Below are 10746 nucleotides of genomic sequence, written 5' to 3' on the forward strand. Positions count from 1 at the left end.
TGCATCTCCTATGGGTACAACTATACTTAGGAAGTGCGTCTCCTGTTGGTGAAATAAACTTAGGAAGTGCGTATCCTATTGGTGAAATAAACTTAGGAAGTGCGTCTCCTATTGGTGAAACTTTTCTTAGGAAGTGCGTCTCCTATTGGGTAAAACTAACTTAGGAAGTGCGTCTCCTATTGGGTGAAATAACTTAGGATGTGCGTCTCCTATTAGGTGAAATAACTTAGGAAGTGCGTCTCTTATTGGTACAACTAAACTTAGGAAGTGCGTCTCCTATTGGTGAAACTATTCTTAGGAAGTGCGTCTCCTATTGGTAAAACTTGGCTTAGGAAGTGCGTCTCCTACTGGTGAAACTATTCTTAGGAAGTGCGTCTCCTATAGGTGAAACTATTCTTAGGAAGTGCGTCTCCTCTTGGTGAAACTTATCTTAGGACTAACTTAGGATGTGCGTCTCCTCTTGGTGAAACTATTCTTAGGAAGTGCGTCTCCTCTTGGTGAAACTATTCTTAGGAAGTGCGTCTCCTTAGGATGTACGTCTCCTATTGGTGAAACTTAGCTTAGGAAGTGCGTCTCCTATTGGTGAAACTTAGCTTAGGAAGTGCGTCTCCTATTGGTGAAACTATTCTTAGGAAATGCGTCTCCTATTGATGAAACTATTCTTAGGATGTGCGTCTCCTATTGGTGAAACTGACTTAGGATGTGCGTCTCCTCTTGGTGAAACTTACTTAGGAAGTGCGTCTCCTCTTGGTGAAACTTAACTTAGGATGTGCGTCTCCTGTTGGTGAAACTAACTTAGGATGTGCGTCTCCTGTTGGTGAAACTAACTTAGGATGTGCGTCTCCTCTTGGTGAAACTATTTTTAGGAAGTGCGTCTCCTTAGGACGTGCGTCTCCTATTGGTGAAATTTTTCTTAGGAAGTGCGTCTCCTCTTGGTGAAACTAACTTAGGATGTGCGTCTCCTCTTGGTGGAACTTACTTAGGATGTGCGTCTCCTATTGGTGAAATTGACTTAGGAAGTGCGTCTCCTAATGGTGAAACTTATCTTAGGATGTGCGTCTCCTATTGGTGAAACTTAACTTAGGATGTGCGTCTCCTATTGGTAAAAATAAACTTTAGGAGGAAATACATCTCCTATGGGTAAAAAACAAACTTAGGAGGAAATGCATCTCCTAAGGGTGAAACTAAAACAAACTTAGGAGGAAATGCATCTCCTATGGGTGGACCAAAACAAAACTTAGGAGGAAATGCATCTCCTATGGGTGAAACTAAAATAAACTTTAGGAGGAAATACATCGTCCTGCTCAACTTAAAACCTTTAGACTCAAGATCATGTCTCCAAATCTCTAGCCTCTCATTGACGCTGCCTCGTGTCTCGTCAATTAGAATAATGCCATCAGCAAATAGCATGCACCATGGCACCTCCCCTTGAATATGATGAGTCAGTGCATCCATCACTAGGGCATATAGGAATGGGCTGAGCGCAGACCCTTGGTGCAACTCCGTAATAACTGGAAAGTGTTCAGAGTCGCCTCCTACTGTCCTAACCCGAGTCTTAGCTCCAGCATACATGTCTTTAATCACCTTAATATAGTCAACCGGGACCCCTTTATCCTCTAAGCAGCTCCACAAGACCTCCCTAGGAACCCTATCGTACGCTTTCTCCAGATTAATAAACACCATGTGGAGATCCTTCTTCCTATCCCTATACTGTTACACCATCCTCCTAATAAGGTGGATAGCTCCTGTGGTAGATCGCCCCGGCATGAACCCGAACTGGTTGTCTGAAATAGACACCGTCCTTCGCACTCTCATCTCTACCACTCTCTCCCAAACTTTCATGGTATGACTTAGTAATTTGATGCCCCTATAGTTGTTACAGCTCTGGACATCACCTTTGTTCTTATACAACGGGGACCATTATACTCCACCTCAACTCTTCAGGCATCCTATTAGTCTTGAATATAACACTAAATAATGCAGTAAGCCATTCCACGCCTGCTCTACCCACACACCTCCACAGTTCAACCGGAATTTTGTCTAGCCCAGTAGCTCTGCCCCTTCTCATCTTACGCATTGCCTACATGACTTCATCGATCTCAATGTCCCTAAAATTACTTAATTCATGGTTACTGTCGGCATTCCTCAATTCCCCAAGTATAATATCCTGATTCCCTTCTTCACTTAGAAGTTTATGAAAGTAGGTCTGCCACCTCCTCTTAATCTGGTCATCTCCCATCAAAACTTTGCCGTCATCATCTTTTATGCACCTCACTTGGTCCAGATCCCGAGTTGTCCTCTCTCTCACCTTAGCGAGTCGGAATAACTTCTTCTCCCCACCTTTATTCCTTAGTTCCTCATATAGACGAGCAAAAGCTGTCGTCTTAGCCTCCGTCACTGCCATCTTTGCCTCCTTCCTAGCTACCTTATACCTTTGACTGTTCTCTCTCTTCTCCTCCTCGTCAGTGCTCCCTACTAACCGCAGGTAAGCCACCTTCTTTGCTTCCACTTTACCTTGGACAACTGCATTCCACCACCAATCTCCTTTGTGGCCACCATTGTGGCCCGTAGATATCCCTAACACCTCTCTTCCACCTTTCTTATACAGTCCGCCGTCGTCGACCACATTGTGTTTGCGTCCTCACTACTTCTCCAAGCTCCCATTGCCGATAACCTTCCTTCCAACTCCTTAGCTTTATCCTTAGTTAAGGCTCCCCACCTAATCCTGGGGCGTCCTTGTACTGACCTCTTCTTCCTCCTTATCCTAATACAAATGTCCATAACCAAAAGCCTATGCTGCGTTAAGAGGGTCTCACCTGGGATAACCTTGCAGTCCTCGCACAACCTTCTGTCGCATCTCCTGAGGAGGAGATAATCAATCTGAGTCTTCGCCACCGAACTTTGGTAAGTAACCAAATGTTCATCTCGCTTCGTAAAACTCGAGTTCGCAATGACTAGATCGAAAGCCTTGGCAAAGTCCAACAGTGAAATGCCCCCTCCGTTCCGCTCCCCGAAACCAAAGCCGCCACGCACCTTAGTGTACCCACCTGCAGATGACCCAATATGACCATTGAAATCTCCTCCTATGTGTCACACCTCCTTTTTCCAACCCCGCGAAGGGCGTAGGGAGTTTTTCCAATTAAAGGACAATCAAAACGGGATTTATTTATTTATTTCAGAGTCGCCACTTGGGAGATTTAGGGTGTCCCAAGTCACCAATTTTAATCCCGGATCGAGGAAAAGAATGACTCCATATTACAATCTGCGTACCAGAAATCCGGATAAGGAATTCTGTTAACCCGGCAGAAGGTGTTAGGCATTCCCGAGTTCCGTGGTTCTAGCACGGTCGCTCAACTGTCATATTCGGCTTATTTATCTGATTTTAAATACAATTATGAACCAATGTGCAAATTTAACTTTTTACCACTTTATTATTATTATTATTATTATTTTTTTAAAAAAAAATTGTGAACATCGTTTAAAACATGTCTTTGGATTACGTCACATGAAATGCACCCGCAATCCGGAACACATTTTTATTCAATGTTTTAGGATTTAGATTTGGGTCGCATGAAATGCGCATCCGAGTTTAAGAAGGTAAAATTGATTAAATCGCGCCTAAAGAGTCTAGCGCGTCATTATCTTTGGGGAAGGAAGTGAAATTCACTAAACAATCCATCCCAAATTCTAAGTAATTTTTTTTAAAATAATTAAATAAATAAATGAGATTGGAGAATCCTGTAAATTTTTGTATTATTTACATCTATTTATTTTTAGCGAAATCCTTCCTTATTTTAAGAATATCCTTTAATGACTACCTTTTTATTATTACTAAGTTTGTTTATAAATATAAAATCAATATCTACATTCTTGAAAATGACATATTAAATAGAAGAGAAAAACAAATATTAACAGAAAGTAATAAAAATTATAATCATAAATACAACATGGAATTGTCGAAAAATAAAATAAAAAAAAAAAAATAAAAAAAAAACTAATTATCCCATAGTTGGATTAAAATTCAAATTGTTAGTAAGACTTAAGCTTATTGAAACTAATTATTTACAAATACTGAAAATTGAAAGAAAGAAAAATAAAAACTTGATTACTAAACCATATTTCTAACTTTGTTTTAATTCACATCATGTCATAATACTTGTTCGCAAACTAATTCATGTTATAAATGAAATTGACTACATGATTCTGATTAACTTATCGTTGACGAAAAACCTTATGAATAAGGAACTTAGTTAATTTTTGTCAAACTGATTCAATAACGCCATTTTTACGTTATTTCTTCTATTTTTGTTATTAAACAGTTTTAATTAATAATCAGGCTTAAATATATTTCCTAATAATCTGGTTAAGACGTTATTTAATATGTCGCTATATTATGCCTAGAATGACAGTGATTTACAGAATAATAATACATGAATAACCTAAATACAATACAAAAAATTAAATTAAACTAAATTAAAAATTTAACACTCCATTCTTCATTTCAGCTTACAAAATGCCAAAATTACAGTTGTGTACCTGATATTGTCAATATAAGAAGAAGAAAGTCAGCAACGAAATACGTAACACAGCAACAACAACAATAACCAGCAATAACCAGTCAACGAAAATCCCAGTGACAGCTTTGAAAAATTCAAAATAAAATCCAGGAATGCCGAAAATAACGGACAGAAACCAAGGGAAATTTTCAGATTTTTGAAAGGCTAGTTAATCTTCAACCCTTAATTTCTACACCTGTATACCAGAATATTTATCAGGTGTGTACTACTTTCTCTTCTAATTTTCAACTTTTTTTTTTCTTTGTATGTTTTTCTTTTCTTGAGAGTTTCAATGTTTTTTTTTCGGAATAAATGTTCAGCTCCTTTTTTTCTCTAATCTCTCTTTTTTTCTGTCCTCCCTTTTTATTCTGATTTCAAGACTTCTTATAACCCATCCCATAAATCTTTTAATCAATTAAAATCAACTCATTTTCTCTACCAAACCCATTATCTTCCCACTCATCCCCATTATATTAAATAAACATATCACACCACCCTATTTCATTTTGTCCCCCATGCTTCTTTTAAAATAATGCAAGATTCCCCTTTAAATTAAATCTTGTCCCCCCTTTATATTAAATAATAATATCACAACCCACCTCATTTCATTTTGTCCCCCATGCTTCAAATAAACAATTACAAAATGTACAATTCCTAAACTACCCCTTCCGACCTTACTAAAATTACCAAACTACCCCTGAACGTATTACAAATTTATCAAACTACCCATCAGCTATAACATATCAATTAATCAAACTTAACCAAAATATAGACAATATGATCAATTTCTAACAATGTTCAAACAACAATATGAACACGGATGAACATCATAACAACAATATCACATGAACATGATTTTAACAACATTTCAACAACAAATCACATGAACACAAATTGAACAACAAAGAACAACTAAAATTTGATTGAACAATATTTTAGCAACAAACAATCCTATTTTCGGATTCAATACCAACAACAAACAAAGTATGAAGATTTCTAAATTCAATCATATTGAACTTAAAATCAACTCTAACAACATTACAACAAACAATTCTTATATTAAACTTTAAACAAGATTATGAGAACAATTCAAGCAATAATCATAAATGGTAAACAAGAAATCAAACTATACAAAATTCGGATTCAAGAACAATCAAACAAAGTATGAACATGGATGAACTATTTTAAACAACAAACATGACGGATTAAACGATTAAAACAATATATTCCTTTAATACAACTAAATTCTTTAAACAAATAACAAGATCGACGAAGAAACAATTATGAACTTAAACTTGAACTTAACAATATTAACAATTTCTAACAATACATAAACACATGAAACAAATTGAAGAAATAGTTGATTAAATTTCAATTTGAATCTAACAAACATCAAACTAACAAATACTTACTTAAACAATAATACAAACATGAAATAAACATGAAAACAACTAATTAAACTTCTATTTTGAAATCTGAAAATTAATTTAACGAAACATATGAACAAACTAAAATTATTTCAACTACGGACAAACAAAACAAACATTGAATCATTTATCGATTTTGAATCCGAAAAACAACGAACAACAAAAAAAATATGGACGAAATTTGAAAACATAAACCAACTAACCGATTCGAAACAACGACGAATAAACGAAGAAGATGGAGAGGAAGGAGCAGCAGTCCGCAGATGGCCATGGCAGCATCAAAGCTTGCTCGTCCATGGCGGAAACGTGAGCAGCAGCAGTTGCTGCGTGATCTTGGTCGCGACGGAGACGAAGAAGAACAACGCAGCAGCAACAAATGGAGCAGCAACTACGGCAACCATGACGGAGAAGCTGCCGCGAAACAGCAACGTCGGGGAGCTGGACGCGGCGAGAAGCAGTAACAGGCCGGAACGCAGCAGCAGTGGTGGAAACGGGCAGCAGTGGCGCGTTTGAATGATGAGGAAGCAGCTGCGGCGAGCAAAAGGAGTTGAAGAAGAAGCCGCGATAGTAGCGGCGTGGCGCAGGCAGGTTGTTTGGTCGCCGTTGGTGCTCGCGACTGTGGTCGGAGCTCGTGACTATGGTCGCGCTGGCTGGGGTTCGATGACGAGGAACGCAGCCATGGCTGCTAGAGAAGCAGTGGTCGTCCATGGATGTCGAGCTCAAGCTTGAGCTCGACGAAGAAGATGAAAGCAAACGCGGGCAGCCATGGCGCAAAAACAAAAACGACAATGGTGAAGCTTGAGGGCAGCCATGGTTATGTGGTGAAGGGGTGGTTGTGGTGGAGATGGTGAAGTAGCCATTGATGGAGCTTTGCTTAAGGAAGAAGAAGAAGAAAGATAGAAAGGGGGGGGGGGGGCGGGTGAGTTTTGGTCACTTTTAGGGTTTTCCTTTTATTTTTTGTTTTGTTTTGTGTCTTTGAAATGCAAGATAGGGGTATTGGGTCTTTTGGGTTATGGACTGGGTCGACCCAGTTCGAAATGGACTGGGTCGTAGGGAAGATTGGGCCATTTTTTGGGCCTGTGGCTTGAAATTGAAGAAGAGGCCCAATTCCGACTTTCTTTATATTTTCGCTCTCTTTTCTTCTTTTATTTTTCTAAAACTAAATTATAAAAATACTTAAACTATTATTAAGAACTAAATTAAGTTATAAAAGCGCAAATTAACTCCCAATAATAATTAACGCACAATTAAGTATTAATTAAGCATAAAATTGTATATTTGGACATTAAATGCTAAAAATGCAAACGATGCCTATTTTTGTAAATTTTTTATTTTTGTAAAACAAATTTAATTATTATCAATTGTAGAATTAAATCCTACATGCAAAATGCGACATATTTTTGTATTTTTTATTAATTTAGCAAATAAACACGCACAGACAACTACAAATAATTATTCAAAATATCACAAAATATCACAAAATTGCACACCAAAGAAAAATCATTTTATTTTTGAATTTTTTGGGAGTAATTCTCATATAGGGAAAAAATCACGTGCTTACTGCTGCCCCTCTTTGCCCGGAGACACGAAGGGTTTTCGTGCAAAGATAAATCGAGCGATTTTTGCCCATCCGAGTACTCTGTTGAAGCATTTTTTTGAAAAAGATTTGACCGAACCTTTACTTCAAAGGTTTCCTACATATCCTGGGCTAAACAGGAATCAGGTCAATGTAGTTTGCTGACCTCCTTATTACACCATGCTTAAAAAAATAAGAATCTAGACTAAGCTAGAAATTACAGAATCTTATCTGTTTTCCCCTTGCTCCGGTTTCCTTGCTTTTTGTCGGTTTGTGTTTCCTCTGGTGCCTTTTTACCAAGACTTCTGGCCCTTGATTTTTTTTTTAATACCAGTTTTCGTCATTTTGTTCGGTCCGCTGGGGACATGGCTTTCTTCATTAAGCTTTTTGGCGGTTCCTCTGGGGATACGATTATCTTCATCAGATTCATCAAGACGCGTCTTTTCTTTCTTTTGACTCATGCGCTTGAATTTGCGCTGGGACTTCTTGTTGCCACCCTCTGCCTTCCGGTGTTGGGATTTTTATTGTTTCCTGCTGGGGATTCTTGTTGTAACCTTCTGCCTTCCGGTGGGGTTACTGACTTCAAAATCTGCAGTATAAGACTGAAAAGTATTCCTCTCGTTATACAGCTGGGCGCCTGGACATGAAATGAAAATGTATACCCGCATTATACTGGTGGGCGACCTGGAAATGAAAAACTGAAATGTATGCCCGCATTATACTGGTGGGCGACCTAGAACAGAAATAAAAAGACAGAAATGTATTCCCGCATTATACTGGTGGGCGACCTAGAACATGAAATGAAAACATAAATGCATACCCGCATTATACTGGTGGGCGACCTAGAACATGAAATGAAAACATAAATGTATACCTGCATTATACTGGTGGGCGACCTAGAACATGAAATGAAAAGACAGAAATGTATTCCCGCATTATACTGGTGGGCGACCTAGAACATGAAATGAAAACATAAATGCATACCCGCATTATACTGGTGGGCGACCTAGAACATGAAATGAAAACATAAATGTATACCCGCATTATACTGGTGGGTGACCTAGAACAGAAATGAAAAGACAGAAATGTATTCCCGCATTATACTGGTGGGCGACCTAGAACATGAAATGAAAACATAAATGCATACCCGCATTATACTGGTGGGCGACCTAGAACATGAAATGAAAAGATAAATGCATGCCCGCATTATACTGGTAGGCGACCTAGAACATGAAATGAAAAGAGAAATGTATACCCGCATTATACTGGTGGGTGACCTAGAACAGAAATGAAAAGACAGAAATGTATTCCCGCATTATACTGGTGGGCGACCTAGAACATGAAATGAAAACATAAATGCATACCCGCATTATACTGGTGGGCGACCTAGAACATGAAATGAAAAGATAAATGCATGCCCGCATTATACTGGTGGGCGACCTAGAACATGAAATGAAAAGACAGAAATGTATTCCCGCATTATACTGGTGGGCGACCTAGAACATGAAATGAAAACATAAATGCATACCCGCATTATACTGGTGGGCGACCTAGAAAATGAAATGAAAAGATAAATGCATGCCCGCATTATACTGGTAGGCGACCTAGAACATGAAATGAAAAGAGAAATGTATACCCGCATTATACTGGTGGGTGACCTAGAACAGAAATGAAAAGACAGAAATGTATTCCCGCATTATACTGGTGGGTGACCTAGAACATGAAATGAAAACATAAATGCATACCCGCATTATATTGGTGGGCGACCTAGAACATGAAATGAAAAGATAAATGCATGCCCGCATTATACTGGTGGGCGACCTAGAACATGAAATGAAAACATAAATGCATACCCGCATTATACTGGTGGGTGACCTAGAACAGAAATGAAAAGACAAAATGTATTCCCGCATTATACTGGTGGGCGCCTAATTGGTAAAGAATAATTTGAATTTGTTTCCTCGATTCTCCGAGAAAATTTCCACTTGTGGCAGAAAATTTTCTGCCCCAATTCTGGCGATCTTTCTTATGGCGTATCTTTAGGCCATCATCAACACTTTCTTTTCCTGTTCAAATCAAAGAAAATTTAGTTAGTTTTTTTTTTTTGAAATATGGCGAGTGGTCATGTCACTCCTGATGGGGATGATTGTTCCCTTTCCCTTATTCTTGTTCGGCGTTCTCAAAACTTGTTGGGGATGATGTTATTTGCTGGGGATAACATTCTGCTGGGGATTGTTTTTCCATTTATCCCTTCACCATTTTGTATCTCAAAAATTTCTGGAGGTTATTTTGCCGAAGAGGGATTTTCCTTTCTTCCCTTCCCCTTCTGTGTTGTCCGACCACCTCGGAGCTTGGTCGATATTCGGTCGGAGTACTCTGGGGATCGTCTTGGAACTTGGCTTACAATTTCCTCAACATGTTTTTTTTTCCGACTCTTCCCCGTACTTTCCTTGCCATTTTAGGACAGTATTATTCGGCCTAGCAACCAATGTCTTTTGTCTTATTGCCTTGTCTCTTGCCTGCCCTTTTCGCATTTTATGTTGTACCATTTTGGCAACTGGTAGTAAGCTCTGAAAGACCTTCCTTAAAACATAAATTTCTAGAAAAATTCTTTTAAACAAAGAAATGAAAAGATAGAAAAAGAGAAAATCTTTCTGAACAAATGATGGGGAAAAAAATGAACTTATCTGGGTGATATAACCGATTCCAACGATCATGTTGTGCATTCCGGATTAATCAACCCAGTCTATTTCTGTCGATCAAACTTTCTGATGTCTTCACTTGCTGGGGATAAATAGGTGCCCAATTATTCGCAAAATGCGGATCTTTTCCGTCAATCTATCTTGTCGCCTCATAGTGCCCTTCGCGGGGTTTTCACTAACAAGGCTCTCTCATTTCTCACAACTCCCGTTGCCTTATGGTGCCTGTGAAGGTTTTCACCGATAAGACTCTCTCATTTTGTATTTCTCAGCTTACGTCGCCTTATGGCGCCTGTGAAGGTTTTCGCCGATAAGACTCTCTCATCTTATTTTCTCAGCTTGGGATTGGAGTGTTGCCGATAAGATTTTTCTCTACCGGGAATTCTTTTGGCTATCAATTCTTTCAATTCATGATCCTCATTCAGTCAGGGACCGACGTTTTATTCTTGGTTTTCATTTGCCTATCTTAACACCTCTCGGATACTGAT

Source organism: Nicotiana tabacum, chromosome 20, assembly GCF_000715075.1.
Source record: "Nicotiana tabacum cultivar K326 chromosome 20, ASM71507v2, whole genome shotgun sequence".
NCBI classification, from domain to species: domain Eukaryota; kingdom Viridiplantae; phylum Streptophyta; class Magnoliopsida; order Solanales; family Solanaceae; genus Nicotiana; species Nicotiana tabacum.